Source organism: Cervus elaphus, chromosome 19, assembly GCF_910594005.1.
Source record: "Cervus elaphus chromosome 19, mCerEla1.1, whole genome shotgun sequence".
In the NCBI taxonomy this organism is placed as follows: Eukaryota; Metazoa; Chordata; class Mammalia; order Artiodactyla; family Cervidae; genus Cervus; species Cervus elaphus.
In genome coordinates, this window is record NC_057833.1 from 91559337 (window position 1) to 91581939 (window position 22603).

Below are 22603 nucleotides of genomic sequence, written 5' to 3' on the forward strand. Positions count from 1 at the left end.
CTGGGAGAAATATCAATAACCTCAGATATGCAGATGACACCACTCTTATGGCAGAAAGTGAAGAACTAAAGAGCCTCTTGATGAGAGCGAAAGAAGAGAGTGAAAAAGTTGGCTTAAAGCTCAACATTCAGAAAACTAAGCTCATGGCATCCTGTCCCATCACTTCATGGCAGATAGATGGGGAAACAGTGGAAACAGTGGCTGACTTTATTTTCTGAGCTCCAAAATCACTGCAGATGGCGATTGTAGCCATGAAATTAAAAACGCTTCCTCCTTGGGAGGAAAGTTATGACCAACCTAGATAGCATATTAAAAAGCAGAGACACTGCTTCACCAACAAAGGTCCATCTTGTCAAGACTATGGTTTTTCCAGTGGTCATGTATGGATGTGAGAGTTGGACTGTAAAGAAAGCTGAGCACACAAGAATTGATGCTTTTGAACTGTGGTGTTGGAGAAGACTCTTGAGAGTCCCTTGGACTGCAAGGAGATCCAACCTGTCCATCCTCAAGGAGATCAGTCCTGGGTGTTCATTGGAAGGACTGATGTTGAAGCTGCAACTCCAATACTTTGGCCACCTGATACGAACAGCTGACTCATTTGATAAGACCCTGATGCTGGGAAAGATTGAGGGCAGGAGGAGAAAGGGATGGCAGAGGATGAGATGTTTGGATGGCATCATCGACTCAATGGACATGGGTTTGGGTGGACTCCGGGACTTGGTGATGGACAGGGAGGCCTGGCGTGCTGTGGTTCATGGGATCTCAAAGAGTTGGACATGACTGAGTGACTGAAATGAACTAAACTGAACTGGAACGTAAAGCTCTGGCAACCAGAGGGGAGTGTGCTGCTGGGCCCCAAAGGGTGTCTCCTATATAAGGCCACTTCTCAAAGACTGAGAGATATAACTGACCTATCTAATATATACAAATAAATACAGCAAAGTATCAAGTGAGTGGTATATTATAACCAAGGAAGAAAGGCAAGGGTGTATGTGTGTGTGTATGTTAGTCGCTCAGTTGTGTCCAACTCTTTGTGACCCTATGGGCTGTAGCCTGTCAGGCTCCTCTGTCCATGGAATTCTCCAGGCAAGAATATGAAGTGAGTTGCCATTTCCTTCTCCAGGCGATCTTCCTGACCCAGGGATTGAACCCAGCTTTCCTGCATTAGCAGGCAGATTCTTTACCATCTGAGCCACCAGGGAGGTCCATTTATCAATAATCAATCATATCAGCAAATAAGAGAAAACCCATATGATCAGAGCAATAGATGTTGATAAAAACTTGATTGAATATAACCCCAGAAGTTATTCCTAAAAAAACCCTCTAAGTAAATAGCAATTAAGAAGAGCTATTTAACTATGATTAACGAAAGAAGGTCAAAAGGTACTAACTTCCAGTTATAAAAAGAATAAGTCCTGGGGATGTAATATACAGCATGGTGACTATAGTTAATAATACTGTATTGCCTATTTGAAAGTTGCCAAGAGAGTAGATCTTGAGTTTTCATCAAAAGAAATAAAAGTTGTAACTATGTGTGGGGACAGATGTTAATTAGACTTTCTGTGGTGATCATTTTGCAATATATGCAAATATTGAATCATTATGTTGTGTACCTGAAATTAACATAGTTATATGTCAACTGAACCTCAATTAAAACAAAAAACTATCTTTGAAAACAAAATAGGAATCATCACTCTATGTACTGAAATGATGAAAGAAAATCAATGAAATAAAAAATAGGTGCCAGTGATTATCTTCATCACTATATTATTTTAGAGATTCTATTGTATACACAAAGACAAAATTATAAAATAGTATGTATAAACACTGGAGAAAAAAGAGGTAAATTGATCATATGATTCTACACCTAGAAAAACCAAGAAATTCTAGTTTTAAAATTTTGTAAAATAAGAATGTTTCCTAGAGAATTAAGAGGAAATAAGAAAAGTTTGTGATGTGGGACACAAGCTTTTCTTTATTCTGGAAGTAAGGCATGGAAATGGGAAAACATTTCATTGATAACATCAACAAAAATTTTAAAATATAGATAAGAATGGTACAGAACCTGTAAAATAAATAATATGAGATGGAAGGATTGACATCTGAATAAATGGAAAAACTTATCATGTTCTTGGATGGAAGCATTAATATCAAAGAAAATCAATTGTGTCACAATTAATATGTCAATGCAATTTCAATTAGAATTCTAATAAGGGCTTTTGGGGGGATAACAGATCATGATATTAAATTCCACACAGAGGAAAGAAAAGCCTATGAACAGCCAACAAAATTGTAGAAAGAAGAATAAGGAGGCATCTGTTTAACTAAAAAGCCACTGTAATAAATCAGTATGATACAGGCAGAGGGATAGCCATCTAGATCAGAACACAGATGGACAATTCAGAAATAGATCCCATTTTATAGGGGGATTTAAAAAAAATACTGAAGTATAGTTCATTTACAACTATAGTTCTGTTAATTTCTTCTGTACAGCAAAGTGACTCAGTTATACATATGCGCATGTGTGCTAAGTCGTTTTAGTTGTATCTGACTCTGTGCGACTCTATGGGCTGTAGCCTGCCAGGCTCCTCTGTCCATGAGATTCTCCAGACAAGAATACTGGAGTGGGTTACCAGGCCCTCCTCCAGGGGATTTTCCCGACCCAGGGATTGAACCCAAGTCTCTTATGTCTCCTGTATTGGCAGGCGGGTTGTTTACCATTGGTGCCAGCTGGGAAGCCCAACTCAGTTATACATACATACATACATTTATATTCTTTTCCATTATGGTATATCATAGAATATTGAATACAGTCTGCTGTGCTATAGGACTGTGTTTATTCATCCTGTATATAATAGTTTGCCTCTGTTAGGAGGATTTTACATATGAACATGTGGTATTTTGATTCAGTAGAAGAATGAATTATTTAATAAATGATGCAAGTGCAACAGGCTATCCATCTGGAAGAAAATTAAAAAGAATTCATATCTACTATCATTTATAAAAATAAATCCCAAATAGATTAAAGGAATGAGACTTGTAGGGTCTCTTTCAATGGATGGACCTAATATTTGGAAACTCTATTTTGGCTACCATATCTGGAATCACCCTGTCCAAAGTTGCCACAGAGTAAAGGGGAGCTGTCGTCTTCCCAACTGCCTAGCTGCAAGAGAGAGGAGGCTTTAAACACAATGAAGGAAGAGAAGGAGAAGGCATACTGAGTAGGTGACTGGTGGTGTCTGCTAAAGAAAGCTGGTTGGAGACAGAGAGAGGGAGAAAGAGTTTCTGTGGGGGTATTTTGACATCAGCTGGGCTCCATTGCTGTGGCTATAAGACAGGATGGTTTTTCCCTTGCTTTGATTAGCTTTAGCTTCCGGCTAGGTCTTTACTGTAGCACCTGCATCCCCTAGAAGGATGGGAAGACTGACTTCTATCAGGTAGGGAGTGGGAAAGAGATCAAATATCAAATCTAGGACACCCCCTACCCCCAACTCTTTCAGTTCAGTTCAGTTCAGTCGCTCAGTCGTGTCCAACTCTTTGTGATCCCATGAACCGCAGCACGCCAGGTCTCCCTGTCCATCACCAAGTTCCGGAGTCCACCCAAACCCATGTCCATTGAGTCGATGATGCCATCCAAACATCTCATCCTCTGCCATCCCCCTCTCCTCCTGCCCTCAATCTTTCCCAGCATCAGGGTCTTATCAAATGAGTCAGCTGTTCGTATCAGGTGGCCAAAGTATTGGAGTTGCAGCTTCAACATCAGTCCTTCCAATGAACACCCAGGACTGATCTCCTTGAGGATGGACAGGTTGGATCTCCTTGCAGTCCAAGGAACTCTCAAGAGTCTTCTCCAACACCACAGTTCAAAAGCATCAATTCTTGTGTGCTCAGCTTTCTTTACAGTCCAACTCTCACATCCATACATGACCACTGGAAAAACCATAGTCTTGACAAGATGGACCTTTGTTGGTGAAGCAGTGTCTCTGCTTTTTAATATGCTGTCTAGGTTGGTCATAACTTTCCTCCCAAGGAGGAAGTGTTTTTAATTTCATGGCTACAATCACCATCTGCAGTGATTTTGGAGCTCAGAAAATAAAGTCAGCCACTGTTTCCACTGTTTCCCCATCTATCTGCCATGAAGTGATGGGACAGGATGCCATGAGCTTAGTTTTCTGAATGTTGAGCTTTAAGCCAACTTTTTCACTCTCTTCTTTCACTGTCATCAAGAGGCTCTTTAGTTCTTCACTTTCTGCCATAAGGGTGGTGTCATCTGCATATCTGAGGTTATTGATATTTCTCCCGGCAATCTTGATTCCAGCTTCTGCTTCCTCCAGCCCAGCATTTCTCATGATGTACTCTGTATATAAGTTAAATAAGCAGGGTGACAATATACAGCCTTGATGTGCTCCTTTTCCTATTTGGAACCAGTCTGTTGTTCCATGTCCGGTTCTAACTGTTGCTTCTTGTCCTGCATACAGATTTCTCAAAAGCCAGGTCAGGTGGTCTGGTATTCCCATCTCTTTCAGAATTTTCCACAGTTTATGGTGATCCACACAGTCAAGGCTTTGGTATAGTCAATAAAGCAGAAATAGATGTTTTTTCTGGAACTCTCTTGCTTTTTCAATGATCCAGTGGATGTTGACAATTTGATTGTTCCTCTGCCTTTTCTAAAACCAGCTTGACCATCTGGAAGTTCACGGTTTACGTATTGCTGAAGCCTGGCTTGGAGAATTTTAAGCATTACCTTACTAGCGTGTGAGATGAGTGCAATTGTGCGGTAGTTTGAGCATTCTTTGGCATTGCCTCTCTTAGGGATTGGAATGAAAACTGACCTTTTCCAGTCCTGTGGCCACTGCTTAGTTTTCCATATTTGCAGGCATATTGAGTGCAGCACTTTCACAGGGTCATCTTTCAGGATTTGAAATAGCTCAACTGGAATTCCATCACCTCCACTAGCTTTGTTCGTAGTGATGCTTCCTAAGGCCCACTTGACTTGTCTTTCACAGGACGGGAAAAAAAAAATGTAAATACTGCTGCCTCTTCCTTCTCCCTGGAGAAGGAAATGGCAAACCAATCCAGTATCCTTGCCTGGAAAATCCCATGTACAGAGGAGCCTGGTGGGCTGCAGTCCATGAGGTCCCAAAAGAGTAGGGCATGACTGAATGACTAACACTTCCTTTATACTGAAGTACTTGGAAGAAAAAGCAGGAAACTAAGCAGAAGCCTGACTGCTTTTTTTCTACCCACTTTTAAGGGCTACCTGAGACAGGTGTGGGGTCATTAACCATTTCTCAGCAGCCTACATAGGAGGACACTTGAGAGGGGGTGCCTGGAAGTGAGAGTTTTGAAGTGCCAGGTGCTCTGGAGAGAAGTCCTATTCCAGGTGCTTCTGGCATCTGCTCCTAGGAGAGAGCGGCCCCTGCATCACCTGATGAGCTGTGGGCGTGGGGAGGAGAGATAAAAGGCCGGTTGAGCAGAGAGCCCGGGAGAGGCCTGTCCACTGTCCCCTCAGGCCTGGTGGGGGTGGCTGGGGGAGCCGAGGGCCCTGAGAGAGGGAAGAAGCTGCTTGTTGATGTGGAGAACACAGCTCGGATCCCAAGGCAAAGCATCACTGGTGCCGCAGGTAACCATCCACGGGACTAGAGGTGCTGTCGAGGGCAGGGTAGACAGTCTCCCCCCATGCCAGATTACCCGCCCGGGGCCAGAGAGGTGTTTATTTAAGTACAGAGACCGAGCACATCCAGAACCTTCAAGGCTTCCTTCAGGGGTTCCCTGATAGAGCTAGGGGCCTGGATGGGGCCTGCGTCCCCCGGAAGTGACAGAGACCCCACCTCCTCCCCATCTCTGGCTTTCACCGCCCAGACATCAGCTCTGGGAATTTCCCGAGCAGGGGGTGGTCAGCGCTGGCTGTGGCTCACAAGGGTGTCTCAGCGGAGAAGTGTGGTTTCGGGGTTAAAGAGGCCTGGGCTTGAGTCCTGAGCGACCCGCTTGAGAACTAGCTGTCTGATCCGGCGCAGGGTTCACTTCCCTTACTGTTTGTATGTGAATTAGGAGGCCACACTGAGCCCCGGGCAAGGGGGCATCCACTGGAAAGAAGGACACAGCGCTTAGCGTCAGGGCACAAAGTAGGCACTTAGTGTAAATTTTCTTTCTTCTCTCTGAGGAAACCAGGCAGCTTACCTGGCCCTGCCTCAGGTGGATGGGTTGGGCGTGGTTCAGTGAGATCTATCTCCAGGTACTCTTGTATTTCATTGCTTGTGGTTGTTTGGGCACTCAGACCTGGCTGACTTTTTTGAGACTCTGTGGACTGTAGCCCAACAGGCTCCTCTATCCATGGGAGTTGCCAGGGAAGAATGCTGGAGTGGGTCACCATTTCCTTGTTTAGGACATCTTCCCGACCCAGAGCCTTCTGTATTGGCAGGCTGATTCTTTACCGCTGAGCCTCCAGGGAAGCTCACCATATATTGCTGCTGCTGCTAAGTCGCTTCAGTCGTGTCTGACTCTGTGCGACCCCATAGACGGCAGCCCACCAGGCTCCCCCATCCCTGGGAATTACCTGGTGCTTTATCTAACTTCTTTACTGTTGTATTGCTTTGCCTTAGGATTGTGACTGACACATAGTAGGTGCTCACTAACTGATTCCCTGGTGGCTCAGATGGTAAAGCGTCTGCCTGCAATGTGGGAGACCCAGGTTCAGGTCAGGAAGATCCCCTGGAGAGGGAAGTGGCATCCCATTCCAGTATTCTTGGGTGGAAAATTCCATGGATGGAGGAGCCTGTTGGACTACAGTCCATGGGGTCACAAAGAGTCAGACACGACTGAGCGACTTCACTTTCACTTTCACTGACTGAATGAATTTGTCTCTTTTATCCTTAGATGGCTTTGAATGAGACCTTAGAAATCCTATAATTTTCACTTGGACAATTATTCTCAGGCTGAGATCCATCTCTCTTTTTTGGTTTATGGTTTTTCACAAAGAACTGTCACATTCTAAGATCAGTCCTAGGTTTCAGACTGCATTCAGACACAATGGTATCAATACACACCCAAACCTTGCATTAAAAATAATTTTTTTTTGCTGTGAAATAGGCCAAAGATTTCTTTAGAAATTATTGGCTCCTGGAAACTTACTTAATTGACAATTTGCTAGGATTTTTTGGCAATCCTCGTGCCTGCTCAGGAGTTTTTACAAAGTGAGCAAATCTAAGTTATAAATGTTGTTCAGCTGTAATGGGACTTTTATGAATACTAAACTGAACAATTAATGAGGTTAAAATAATGTCATATTTTGGCAATAAACATCTATTAATTTGTATTTTGTTGCTTTCTTTTCACATCTGGGAGTCAATGATTTTACATCCTGGCCTCAAACATTTTTGTAGGTCCCTGAAGAGCTCATATGACATGAGCACTGGGCCGAGAGTGCCTGATGGAGAAAATAGTTTCATAGGATGGTAGACTCTGCATTTGTAACTTATTCTTATGTGGAGTGGATCATGGGCTTTTTTTTTTTTTTTTAACTTTTAATTTTTTATTGATGTATAGCTGATTAAGAATGTTGTGATAGTTTCCGGTGGACAGCAAAGGGACTCAGCCACACATATACATGGATCCGTTCTCTCCCAAACTTCCTCCCTATCCAGGCTGCCACCTAACATTGAGCAGAGTTCTCTGTGCTATACAGTAGGTCCTTGTTGGTTATCTATTTTAAATATCGCAGGGTGTACATTTCGCTCGGGTCATGGGCTATCTTGAAAACAGAAAAGGACATCTTAGGAGACTGTCCTTTAGCTCTAGCCTCTTCTCCATTCAGCCCTGATTATCCTTTTACTGTGTTACCCCTACTTACCTACTTTTGGTTTTTTCCCTCTACACTGAAACGTATTATACCATCAAGTCCACAGCTCCTGGATAATCAGGCTCGATGATCTGCATTACTAAATTCTTGCATCAGTGGGCTTAGTCGTTCATTTTTGTATTTCTTTAGAGAGGAAAGTCAGTAAATGTACTGGAAGGTAAGAATAGTAGATGAAGTCTTGGCATCAACTAAAAGGCATTCCCAGGTAATGTGGCTATCTCCAGTGGCTGCTGGTGGAGGTGCTTCTACCTGGGAATCCCCTCATTCTGTGTCTCTCTTCCTCATTTTGGCTGAAATGTATGGTCTTGTCCCTTTTTCATAGAGAGGGGAATGGGATGAGGGGGGGAAGGAATGGAGAATGAATATTCAAGAACATTTACTAACCGCCTTCTTAGACTGCTACGCAGACTATGGTCTGAGGACAAGGAGCATCTGTAACCCCTGGGAGCTGGTTGGAAATGCAGAATCTCAGATTCCACCTCAGACCTGCAGAATCAGAAGCTGCTTTTTAACAAAGTCTCTGGGTGAATTTGTGTGAACAGTAGGGTTTGAGAAGCCCAGTACCAGACATCACCATCTAGATGTCCTTTAAGTATGCAGTGTCCACAGGTGTGAATCTAAACTTATCATCTGCCCCCACAAACTTGCCTCCCCCTGAGCTTCCTTTCTTCCTCTGGGTTTTTGGAGTACCTGAAATTATATTTCATCACAGGACTTGTTTATTGTCTATCATGTTATATATATATACACACACACATACATACATACATATATATATACACACACACACATATATGTATGTATATATACATATACATACACACATACACATATATGTATGTATATACATATATACACATACATATATACATATATGTACATACATACACACACATACATACATAGACATACATATATATATATATATATACACATACATTACTGTTTTCTTATATATACTGTTTTCTATATATATGTATGTGTGTATATATATATACACACATATATATATATATATATAAATATACATTACTGTTTTCTTCCAGTTAGATTATAGGCTTCTTGAAAACAAGTATTAAGTCCATTTATTTTCTATCACCAACAGTGTTTGCTGAGCCTGAAACAGGTTTTGGCTTTTCTAACCTTAGTTTCCTGATCTGTAAAATGCAGAGGCTTCATTTCAAAGACTCTGTTCAGCCATAACATTCTGTGATTCTATTATGTGCCTGAAAGAATCAGAACTGCAAGGTTGAGAAACACCTTGGAAGTCACCTGACTACAGCTTCCTCCCTGTCTTGCCCCATGATACCCTTGCTAAAGCAGAAGCCCCTTCAGTCACATTTACATCTAGTATCAGTCCTAAACATGGACGGACATCTCTAGTGACAGAGAAGCTAGGTCCTCTGCAGTCAGTCTATTCCATTTGCAGAAGGCTCTACATTTTTAGAAATTTACTTTATATTTTTGAGGCTTCATAGCTAAAGTAAAAGAGAATGGATATTGGAACAAGATAGAGCTGGTCTCCAGTTCCATGACAGTTACTAACTGTGAGATTCCAAGATGAGTCCTTGAGCCCTGTCTCCAGGCGTTCATGGCTTTGTGTAAGTCTGTTTCCTTGAGTATAGGTGAGTCCTGTGACTTACTTCTAACCAACAGAATATGGTAAAAGTAATGGATTATCACTCCCGTCACATGGGTAATTACATTATGTTATATAACCAAGATGATGTCACTCCCATAATTATGTAATGCCTATGATATATGAGACTCCATGTTTGTAGCAGATCATCTCTCTAACTGCAATGCTGGCTTTGAAAAATTAGACTGTAATGAATTGTACAGCCACAAGGAAATAGATTCTGCCATCAGCCTGAGAAAGCTTAGAAGTGGAACCTTCTCCAGTCAAGCCTCCAGATGAGAACTCATCTTGGAAGAGCATCTTGATATCAGCTCTGTGGGGGACCCAGCTGAGCCATTCCTGACCTCCTGACTCTCAGAAACTGTACAATAATCAATGAGTTACTTTAAGCTGCTAGTTGTATAATTTTTTACACAGCAAAGAAAATGAATAACGTATTATATAATCTTGGGTTCGGTTCTTAACTTCATTGATGTTCTGTAAAACATAGCAGTATCTACTATTTAGGGTCCTTGTAAGGACTAGGGACAATTTGCTTGCTGATAGTGGGTGCTCCATCAATGGGAGCTTTTTTCATTGTTATCATTGTTATTTTCAGCTTGTATCTCTTGAGGCTTTTCATAGCCAGCTTTATGAGAGTTGTCCTTGAAAGTCATCTCCACTTTCTTTCCTCTCATTCACTGTTCAGCCTTTTCCCATCTTGTTTTTGCCTGCATCACTCCATTGTCAAAATTACCAGCAACCTCTAGTTTATAAATTCGATGTCTCCTATATTCTGTCATAGATTTATTGACCCCCTCAGAAGATTTTCTTAATAACTGACTGCTCACTCCTTCTTGAGATACCCTGTTGACATCCATGATAGACTACTCTTCTGGCTCTTCTCTTAGATGATTTTTTCCCCTGCTTATTGGATAACCCACTTCTTGTTGTTGTTCAGTTGCCCAATAGTGTACAACTCTTTGCGACCCCATGGACTGCAGCACACCAGGTCTCTCTGTCCCTCACCATCTCCTGAAGTTTGCCCAAGTCCATGTCCATTGCATCAGTGATGCCATCCAGCCATCTCATCCTCTGATGCCCTCTTCTCCTTCTGCCCTCAATCTTTCCCAGCATCAGGGACTTTTCCAGTGAGTTGGCTGTCCGTATTAGATGACCACAATACTGGTTTCAGCTTATCAGTCCTTCCAACGAATATTCAGGGTTGATTTCCCTTAACATTGACTGGTTTGATCTCCTTTCAGTCCAAGGGATTCTCAGGTCTTCTCTAGCACCACAGTTTGAAGGCATCAATTCTTTGGTGTTTTGCCTTCTTTATGGTCTCACAACCATACATGACCACTAGGAAGACCATAACCTTGAATAGACGGACCTTTGTTGGCAGAATAAGGTCTCTGCTTTACAACACGCTGTCTTGGTTTGTCACCTCTACCCCACCTCTATGCCATCTCTAAGTTTCACACAGCATGGTGTTAAGCCCTCCTTTTCCTTATATACTGCTGCCTTATACGAGTTCATCTATCTTTCCCCCATGGTTTCCAACAGCATCTGCAGGCTCTCAAATTTGTAGTTCCTTCTCCCTATAATTCTCTGAGCTCTAGACTCATACATCCAACTGCCATCTTGACTCCTCCATTTGACTACCTCACAGTCATCTCAGATTAATATGTCCCAAGCTGGATGTTTCATCTTCTTTATCCAATTATCTGTTGATGGACATTTAGGTTGCTTCCATGTCTTGGCTTTTGTAAACAGTGATGCAGTGAACATTTGGGTGCGTGTGTCGTTTTGAACCATGTTTTTCTCTGTATATATGCCCAGGAGTGGTATTGCAGGGTCATATGGCAGCTCTACTTCTAGTTTTTTTTTTACTTTTTTTTTTTTACTTCTAGTTTTTTAAGGAACCTCCATACTGTTATTCATATTGATTGTACCGATTTACATTCCCACCAACACTGTGGGAAGGTTTTTTTTTTTTCTCAAAACCCTCTCTAGCATTTGTTATCTGTAGACTTTCTGATGATGGCCATTCTGATTGGTGTAAGGTGATACCTTGTAGTTTTGATTTGCATTTCTTCAATAAGTAGCAACATTGAGCATCTTGTCATGTGCCTTTTGACCGTCTAATAAAGACCATGTGGTATAGTTATACAATGGATTATTACTCAGTCATAAAAAGAATGAAATAATGCCATTTGCAGCAACATGCATGGGTCCAGAGATTATTATACTAAGTGAAGTAAGTCAGACAAAGAAAGACAAATATCATATAATACCACTTATATGTGAAATCTAAAAAAAGCAATACAATGAACTTGTATACATAACATAAATAGACCCATGGACATAGAAAGCAAAGTGGAGAGATGTGGGGAGGGATAAATTAGGAGGTTGGGATTAAGATATATACACTACTATACATAAAATAAAAAAACAAGGACCTACTGTATAGCACAAGGAACTATATACAATATTTTGTAATAACCTATAAGGGAAAAAAACTGAAAAAAAATATATAACTGAATCACTTTGCTATACATTGAAACTAATACAACAATGTAAATCAATTATACTTTAATTTAAAAAAAGAAAAAAATTCCCCAAACCAAAACTGTATGTTCCATTCCCCACCCACCTAGACCTTTTCACCTGTCTTCTTCCTTATTGTGATAAATGGTATCACCACCCATCAATTTGTTTCAACTAGAATGACCCTTGATTTCTTGCTTTGACTCATTCTTCCTGCCCCTCCCCATCAACAAATCCTATTTATTAGAACTAAAACAGTTTGCCTTGAATGTGTCTCCCCTCTGTACTGCCAGTACTCTGTATAAGCCCCCAGGAGCAACCCCTTGAACAGGGACAATATTCTCCAACTGCTCTCTGCTCTTCAAATAATTCTTCAGGCCCCAGCCAATGATCTTTTGAAAATTTAACTTGACTTAGGCCTCTCTTCTTTCAAAAACCTTTCAATGGCTTTTCTTTGTACTTGACATAAAATTCAGGCCTTTAAATGGCCTAAAGCCCTAGATGCTATGGGTCCTCCCATCATTTTCCTGTTCTTTCCTTCCTGTTGTTATCTCACCTTAAATATCCTTCACCCTGCTCTCTGGATGGTCTTCCTTTCAGTGTTTTGGCTTCACTTTAAACATCATGGCCTTAGTAACATCATTTCTTACTGTTCTATTTACTTTAGAATTCTGCTCTTATTTTCTCATTCAGCACTTTACTTCATTTCCTTCTTTGTACATTTTGTATTTTGTAATGATTAGTTTGCTTATCATCCATCTACCCCATAGCCTATGACTTTCATTAAGGTGAGTTCTGGCTGTTGGGCTGCAACTTGGGGCATGTTTGTTGAACAAATGAATGAATGAATGAATGACAACAGTGTATTCTGTCCTTAAACAATGTCAGAATGAATGACAATAGTGTATTCTATTCTTAAACAACGTCATCTCTCTCATATACTCTATCCCTTCAGTTCCTTGAAGACTGGCTCCTCCTTCCTTATCCCAAACAAGGTTTCTTTTCCCCAGGAAAAAATATTCTCCAGCTTTCCCCTTCTCACATGATTTTGATGTTACTTCATAATCTTTGTTATTCATTTGACAAATCTATTCAATAAAATAACAAATATTAGTTGCTTTCCTTTGGGCAGGCCTCAGCTCTGTTTGGTCAGCTTCTTCTTAATATGTGTTCTCCTTCTACCAGTGGGCTTCCCTGGTGGTTCAGGGGTAAGGAATCCGCTTGCAATGCAGGAGCTGCAGGAGACTTGGGTTCGATCCCTGGGTCTGGAATATCCCTTGGAGGAAGGCATGACAACCCACTCTAGTATTCTTGCTTGGAGAATCCCATGGACAGAGAAGCCTGGCAGGCTACAGTCCATGGGGTTGCAAAGAGTCAGACGTGACTGAAGCACCTTAGCGTGCACATAGACTTGCTTCCACCAATAAATGAGTATACCCTATGTTGACTGACTAGCCCTGCTTAGAGTTGAGCAGGACTGTCACCTTGCTCATTTCAGAGTCCATACTTCTCTTGGTTCATCCCAAGTGGGAGTTTCAAGAAGTCTAGAAGGAAAGGTGGCATCACCACAGTAGTGGGGAGGCAGGAGTGTATCAATTATATGACTTTGGGTGAAAGTAACAGAAAACTCAACTACAAATAATGGATTGAACAATACAGATGTTTAATATCTCACATAACCAGAAACCAGTGTTTAGTCTTGGTTAAGAAAGTGGTCCAATGATGTCATTAAGGACTTATGTCTTCAGTATGTGTCTTCGTCCTTCAGTTACCTTTCCTCTTGCTTGCAAAATGGCTGCAGTAGCTCTAGGCATCACTAAGCCAAGAGCTAGAAAAGATACCTTTATTTTCTCCTCATGTATCTTTTTTTTTAATCCTAGAAGTTTTCCCTACTTCCACTCCCATCTTTTCATAGAGGATAGTTATGTGTTTTCTTGGGGGTCAAAGTTATTCTGAAGAGACTATATTTCATCATACCTAAGAAACCATAGAGTACCAGATTCACCATTACCTTGTGAACTTCTAAGATAAAGATTTATTTTAAATTCTCACATAATGTCTTAACAGCACTGCATGGCTCTTGAGTCAGTCATACTAGCCTGGCCGCTTTGAAATCTCTTTGATCTCTTCCGAGGGATTTGTCAATTTCTCTTGCTTTCTGTTGATTTGCGGGATATGGGGCAAATAGAACTGCTTCATTTCTTGTAAATTTCATCTTTTTTGAGGTTGATGTTGCTTTGTGAGAAAGTATAAAATGGCAGTTGTTCCTGTAGCAACAAATATTTGCTTCACAAATGTCAAATTTACAGCCCCCTCATCTGTTTCTTTTTGCATCCACAATAGCTCATTGTGAAAATGTCAGAATACAGGATACTCTTTGGAGGGCATTTTAAACAGCACTGAACCTGCATGCCCATCCTACAACCATGCTTTGAACTCAGCTGAAACGACGACAATATGAACAGATGGGACCAAGTTCATCACACAGAAACCATGAGGACTATCCCATGATTGCCTTCATTCTAAGGCACATTTTAATTTTAAAGATGTTTTGATGTAGGGGGTGGGGAAGCCTGTCTTAGACTCTGTGAGGTATGGTACATCTAAATTGGTAGTCTGTGACTTAATCAGAACTACTGATGGTTTCACATCTCTCATTATCGGCCAACTCGGGCACCTGCCCTGCGTGGGCTAAAAATGCAGGGACAGGCTGGCAGTCGCAGCCCCAGTGGTTCTAATTAGATCAGAAAGACATGGAGCGGGGCTCTTTGCTGAGTTGGCTGTTCGACATGAATGGTCACCACTGGTGCTTGTGATTTTCTTATTGCTAATTGGACAAATGCTTGTGTTGTCTGTCACTTCCTGCATTTGTTTTCTGCTTCACTGCACTCTTCACCAAGGCAATAAGATGTGGCTAGAAAGGAAGATGGTGTGTGTCCGTGTGTGTGTGTGTATGTGAGAGAGAGAGGGAGAGAGAGATGTGGGGGAGATAAAGAGTGGGAGCAGGTTTGCCAGTCTTGAGTTAGTAAGGAAAACCCTCACCTTAAAAAAAAAATCAGATCCTGAAAGGATGGGACCCAGCATGAAATCAAAGAGGAAAACCCTGGGTGGGATTCTGCTGAAGGGGTTGATGGGTACAATGGTCCTCCAGGCCTCCCTCTCTGAGACAAGATCAGGCTCCTGCTACGATTCAGTCTGGATGCTACACATTGTGGAAAGCAAAACCAGGCTCAAGACGAGACTGCCCTGTGAAGATACATTTTTTCCAGGGGGAGAAAAAAAAGATAAAAAATGTGTGAGAACCATCTTGTCTGATGTCAAGTAAGTGAAAAGATGCTCTCAGTTCTGATGCTTTGCTGAAAAAAAGCGTCCTTTCAGCCAAGCTCCACTCTGCCTGAAGTGTGTGTTTTTCATCATCTCAGTCCCTGGCCCACCCGCCCTGCATCCTGTTCTTTGTTATGTGGTGCGAAGCATCCTAACGTGTCAGCATGCGCTTGTCAGATTCAGAAAGGGAGGACCGGATGGAGGTCTGTTCCACACTGCGTTCTTTTTGCCCTCTGCACCAGCAGGCTGGTGCAGAGGCAGTTTCTGTTTTAGTAAACCACGCCTTTTTTTCTTGGTTCTTCTAGCCCCCAAATCATTGTTTTTTTCTTCTAACATTTGCATTTGTAGCATTTTACCTTTTGTCTTGGTAAGAAGCAGAGGGAAAAAAAGTTCTTTTCTCTTTGCCAATATCATGTGGCATTTGCTTTGCATGTGAAAGGTTTGTGCTCTGTACTCCTATGGACAGAGGAACCTGATGGGCTGCAGTCCATGGATTCGCAAAAGAGTTGGACATAACTTAACTATGTGGGTTTGCTCTGATAGAACTAGGGGCAAAACCTGGCTCCTTCATTTAGAATGTATGTTGTTCAGTCACTCAGTCATGTCCAACTCTTAGTGACAAGTTTTGCTATCCTTCACCATCTCCCAGAGCTTTCTCAAACTCGTCCATTGAGTCAGTGATGCCATCCAACCATCTTATCCTCTGTTGCCCCCTTCTCCTCCTACCTTTAGACTATAACCCGGGACAAGTCCCTTAACCTCTACAGATCTAGGTTTGCTTATTGAAAAATGAGCATAAAAATTGAAGATATGTCTTTCATTGTTTGGGGATGACATGAGATCACTCATGCACTTCCTGGAAACTGCTAAGTGTTCAATGAATGCATTTAAGGGATTTTAAGTTCCTTATTAATAATTACAGGGTCCATCACTGTCAACCCTGAGGTTCTGGGAGGCAGGATTCTTGCTGGACCATATTCTCATCTCATAAGCATTTTCTGTGGGGAATCACATCTCCCTCTATCCTGTACCCCTAGCTTTGTATTTCTACAGTGGTCAAGCCTCTCTTCCCAATCCCACATTGACACATTCACCTGCCAGTTGGCTCAGTGGTAAAGAATCTGCCTGCCAATGCAGGAGACGCAGGAGATATGGGTCCAATCCCTGGGTGGGGAAGATCCCCTGGAGAGGGAAATGGCAACCCACTCCAGTATTCTTGCCTGGGAAATTTGATGGACAGAGGAGCCTGGCGGGCTACAGTCCATGGGGTCGCAAAGAGTCGGACACGACTAAGCAACTGAACAAGGATGCATATTGTTGACAGGGCCCAGCTTATAACTAAGACTGAAACCAAACTCACTGTCCTTTCCCCAAATGCGATTTCTTCTGAGGTTTCTTTCTCGCCACCATCCCCTAGTCACCCAGTACAGTAGCAGACTCATCCCCGTCCCCACTTTCTCTCTAACTCTCTCCTCCTCACTCCTGTCCTGGTGCCCCTTGATTTCTACTGTTTTATGCAATGAGCATTTCCAACTGGTTTCCTCATTTCCATTTTCTCCATCTTCTAATCCATCCTTCACCATGTTGCTCTTATCCATTCATGCATGTGTGCTAAGTCACTTCAGTCATGTTTGACTCTTTGGGACCCTATGGACTGTAGTTCACCAGGCTCCTCTGTCTATGGGATTCTCCAGGCAAGAATACTGGAGTAGGTTGCCATGCCTTCCTGTTTAAAATCTTTGGGTCCATGTTACCTTCTTTAAAATCCAAACCACTTAATGAGATCCTCAAAACCCTTTCTGGTTTGGTCCACCACTCCTGCTTGTTCCATCTCTTTCCCTTCTCTTCAAATTCCTCATGCCCCACCTGTATTGGATTGCTTGAAACACACTTCTTGATCCATGGACATCTCTTGGACTTTGTATAACCTCTTCCCTCTGCCTAGAATGTCATTTTCACTGTTTTTCTTCAGGCTATTCATCTCAGTTGATACTCCCATAAAGCCTTTCCCAACTATATGTCTCAAATTTGGCTTTGGTTCCCCCTCATTGCACATTGCATCTTAGGGATTCCTTCATCACAACTCTGATTGAAACAGAGCAGGATCCTACGGTCCTTGTCCCCATGTCCTCAGCCTACCCTTTGTTTGTGGAAAAACCTTAGCCAAAGAATAAGTTTAATCACAGAATGAAAAAATGCAGAAATAAAGGAAAGCTGTCAAACAAGACTAAATAATAATAGTATAGTCAGTAAGCACAAAGACCTTTAGTTCCTCTTCAAGGACAATAGATAATATTCAGAGCCATATCCTGTGAGCTGTCTTATAGATACTGAAATTCTCATCAGCTGGAAGAAGTTAACTACATGATGACCAGATTGTTGCTATGACATAAGCTGCCACAATTCTGAGAGTTAGCCTCAAAGAAATGGAAACAAATCAACCCTAGAACTGAAGACTAATTGTACTTAAAATGATCAATTTGATTTAGGTCATACCAGAATGGTCTAGTGGTTTTCCCTATTTTCTTCAATTTAAGCCTGAATTTTGCAATAGGGAGCTCATGGTCTGACTGGTCAGCTCCCAGTCTTATTTTTGCTGACTGTATAGAACTTCTCCGTCTTCAACAGCAAAGTATATAATCAGTCTGATTTCGGTATTGACTACTTGGTGATATCCATGTATAGAGTCATCTCTTGTGTTGTTGGAAAAGGGTGTTTGCTATGACCAGTGTGTTCTCTTGACAAAGCTCTCTTAGCCTTTACTCTGCTTCATTTTGTACTCCAAGGCCAAACTTGCCTTACTCTCTGATTGTCAATGGGGTGGGGGCCGGGGGATCAACCTTTAAACAGGACTCCACTCTCCCCTACCCCTGCCACCCGTTTGCTGGTACCCAAAATAAAGCAAACTTTCCTTTTCACTAACCTTACTTCTTTAATGGCTTTTGAGCAGCGGGCAGCCAGATCCCACTTTCAGTTAGATTACCCCACTCCTTGAATGAAGAGATTTTTTTTTTAAAAAGCTCTTACTCACCATACAGAGCATTAAGTCTGGCATACCATACAAATACAATATGTTTCCTGAAAGAGTCACTAGAAGAAGGAAGGAAGAAATGAATCATTTTGATGGGAATAAATCAAGAAGGTAGATGGTTCTCCGAGATATGATGTCTGCATCTCAGTGCTTGCCACAGGGGGCGACATCGTGAGACAAACTGCTGGTGTTCCATCTTGGCTGGCTGGTTACCTGCACATGGAGAGAAACCCATTTACTTCCTGTGTTCTGCAGAATCAAATAACATTGCCCACTAGGGCCAGGTCCCCGGGCATGGGAGGAATTAACCAGCCTGCTTCCCAAATTCTGTCCTGAAAATAGCGATCATATAAAGAGTTGAAGTCTACTTTCTCAGCTACTTGACCTCTGAGTACTGAAGACTCTGAAAGCGCAAAGCCCAAGATGCATGTATAAGTCAGTTCTGACTCTGGTCTTTCTCATTGGAAAGCATTTCGTTTCTGTACCAGTTTTTATTGTTAAGAGGCCTTGTCATGGTTAATGACTTTATAATATTATTGCCTGCTTCTTTGTAACAAAAAGGGAATTTTGACAAGGCATGAATTTATCTGCAGATGTGGGGTGCTCTTTGACAACTTGTGGGGTTTTGTGCTTTTTAAACAAATTGTGGAGACTCCTGACTCTCTGATTTACCCTGAACATATTTCAACTCTGAGTAGCTGTGATCAACTTAACTTTCAAAGCATTTATCTTCAGCACACTTAGGGAGTTTTAATTTGTCCATAATCTATTTTGATACATTTCTAGTAGTTTTGTCTCTGTTTCTATGAATAGGAAAGTAGAGTAATGGGGAGGGGACAAAGGTAGCATTTACCAGGAGGTCTTGCCCCACTCTCCCATTAACAACATCCACAGCCTGTTTTCTCATTCAGTTCAGTTCAGTTGCTCAGTTCTGTCCAACTCTTTGTGACCCCATGGACTGCAGCATGCCAGGCTTCCCTGTCCATCACCAACTCCTGGAACTTGCTCAAGTTCATGTCCATTTAGTCAGTGATGCCATCCAACCATCTCATTCTCTGTTGTCCCCTTCTCCTCCTGCCTTCAATTTTTCCCAGCATCAAGGTCTTTTCCAATGAGTCAGTTCTTTGCAATAGGTGGCCAAAGTATTGGAGTTTCAGCTTCAGCGTCAGTCCTTCCAATGAATATTCAGGACTGATTTCCTTTAGGATGGACTGGTTGGATCTCCTTGCAGTCCAAGGGATTCTCAAGAGTCTTCTCTAACACCACAGTTCAAAAGCATCAATTCTTTGGCGCTCAGGTTTCTTTATGGTCCAACTCTCACATCCGTACATGACTACTGGAAAAACCATAGCTTTGACTAGATGGACCTTTGTTGGCCAAGTAATGTCTCTGCTTTTTAAAATGCTGTCTAGTTTGGTCATAGCTTTTCTTCTAAGGAGCAAGTGTCTTTTAATTTCATGGCTGCAGTCACCATCTGCAGTGCTTTTGAAGCCCAAGAAAATAATTACTATAGTTTGAAAATTATTTTTAGATGAGAGCTAATTCCTCTTGTTTCTTTAAAGGATTTTTTAAAAGAATTTTTAATTAATTAATTTTGGCTGTGCTGGCTCTTTTTTGCTTTGTGCGGGCTTTTCTCTAGTTGCGGGGAGTCAGGGCTACTCTCTAGTTGTGGTTCAGGGGCTTCTCATGGTGGTGGCTTCTCTTGTTGGGGAGCACAGGCTCTAGGGTGTGAGGGCTTCAGTAGTTGTGCCATGTGAAATGTTAGTTCCCTGACCAGGGATGGAACCCATGTCCCCTGCATTGGCAGGTGGATTCTTAACCACTGGACCACCAGGGAAGTCCCTCTTTAAAGGATCTTTAAAGGGCCAAGGAGGCCATCCCCATTCCTCAAGTGGGTGAACATGATGAGGCAGGTTAATAGATTTATCCAAGGTCATATAGCAAATAAGTGTCAGAGTCTGGGAAGAACAAGCATCCAGGCCTAGACATGGTGTCACTCTGAGACTTTCCTGTGTCCTTTGTAGCTTCATGGACAGACTTCCTTTACCAGTCACTGTCTATCTTTGTGAATGGTTTTTTTTCCTCATATGCACAGGAGATTTGCCATCCTTTAAAAAGGTCTTAATAACCCAGATAACCACAATGATGTAGCCATTCCTAGAGCCAGACATCCTGGAGTGTGAAGTCAAGTGGGCCTTAGGAAGCATCAATACAAACAAAGTTAATGGAAGTGACAGAATTCCAGTTGAGCTATTTCAAATCCTAAAAGATGATGCTGTTAAAGTGCTGCACTCAGTATGTCAGCAAGTTTGGAAAACTCAGCAGTGGCCACAGGACTGGAAAAGTCAGTTTTAATTCCAATCCCATAAAAGGGCAATGCCTAAGAATATTCAAACTACCATATAGTTATGCTCATTTCACATGCTAGTAAGGTTATCAAAATAAGCTTAAAATCCTTCAAGCTAGGCTCCAGAAGTATGTGAACCAAGAACTTCCAGATGTACAAGTTGGGTTTAGAAAAAGCAGAGAAATCTGAGATCAAATTGCCAAAATTCGCTGAATTCTAGAGAAAGCAAGGAAATTCCAGAAACATCTACTTCTGTTTCATTGACTATGCTAAATCTTTTGACTGTGTGGACCGTAACAAAATGTGGAAAATTCTCATACCATACTACCTTACCTGTCTCCTGAGAAACCTGTATCCTGGTCAAGAAGCAACAGTCAGAACCGGACATGGAACAACTGACTGGTTCAAAATTAAGAAAGGAGTATGATGAGGCTGGATATTGTCATCCTGCTTATTTAACTTCTATGCAGAGGACATCATGCGAAATGCTGGGCTGGATAAGTCACGAACTGGAATCAAGATTGCTGAGAGAAATATTAACAGCCTCAGATATGCAGATAATACCACTGTAATGACAGAAAGTGAAGAAGAACCTATTGATCAGGGTGAAAGAGGAAAGTGAAAAGGCTGGCTTATAAATCAACATTCAATAAAACTAAGATCATGGCATTGGGTTGCATCACTTCATGGCAAATAGGAAGTTAAAAGGTGGAAGCGGTGACAGATTTTATTTTCTTGGGCTGCAAAATCACTGTAGATGGTAACTGAAGCTGTGAAAATATTTAAAGACACTTGCTCCTTGGAGGGAAAGTTATGACAAACCTATATAGCATATTAAAAAGTAGAGACATCATTTTTCTGACAAAGGTCTGAATAGTCAAAGCTATGGTTTTTCCAATAGTCCTGTACTGACGTGAGAGTTGGACCATAAAGAAGCCTGAGCACTGAAGAACTGATGCTTTCGAACTATGGTGCTGGAGGAGACTCTTGAGAGTTCCTTTGACTGCAAGGAGATCAAACTAGTCAATCTTAAAGGAAATCAGTCCTGAATATTTGTTGGAAGGACTGATTCTGAAGCTCCAATACTTTGGCCACCTGATGCGAAGCTGACTCACTGGAAAAGATCCTGATGCTGGGAAAGACTGAAGCAAAAGGAGAAGGGGGTGGCAGAGGATGAGATGTTTAGATAACATCACCAACTCAATGGACCTGAATTTGAGCAAACTCTGGGAGACAGTAGTGAAGGACAGGGGACTTCATGGGGTTGCAAAGAGTCAGACATGATTTAATGACTGAACAACAGCAACAACAAATTTATTAAAAATTTTTATTTTATTTTATTATTGGACTATAATTGCTTTATAATGTTGTGCTGGCTTCTGTTGTACAACAAAGTGAATCAGCTGTGTGTATAACTATGCCCCCTCCCTTTTGGACCTTCCTCCCACCCTCTAGGTCATCACAGAGCACCACAGGGAGCTGAGCTCCCTTGTTATACAGCAGCTTCCCACTAGCCGTCTGTTCTACACATGGTGGTGAGTATATGTCAATACTACTCTTTAAATTCATCTCACCTTCTCTGTTGCCCTGTGCATCCACATGTCCATTCCCTACGTCTGCATTCCTGCCCTGCAGATAGGTTCATCAGTACCATTTTTCTAGATCCCATATATATGCCCTCTTTTAAAAGCTGACCTCGGGATCCTTTAATTCATAGGCTTATCACCCTCAGGTGCTCAAGACCCAGTGAATGGGGCTCACAGCTCCTAGGACATTTGCAGACTCTTTCCAGGTGACACCAGCCTGGGGATGAATCCGAAGTGATGACCTGGACCCACATCTTGAGAACCCCAATGTCTTCTAAGCAGTAGTTCT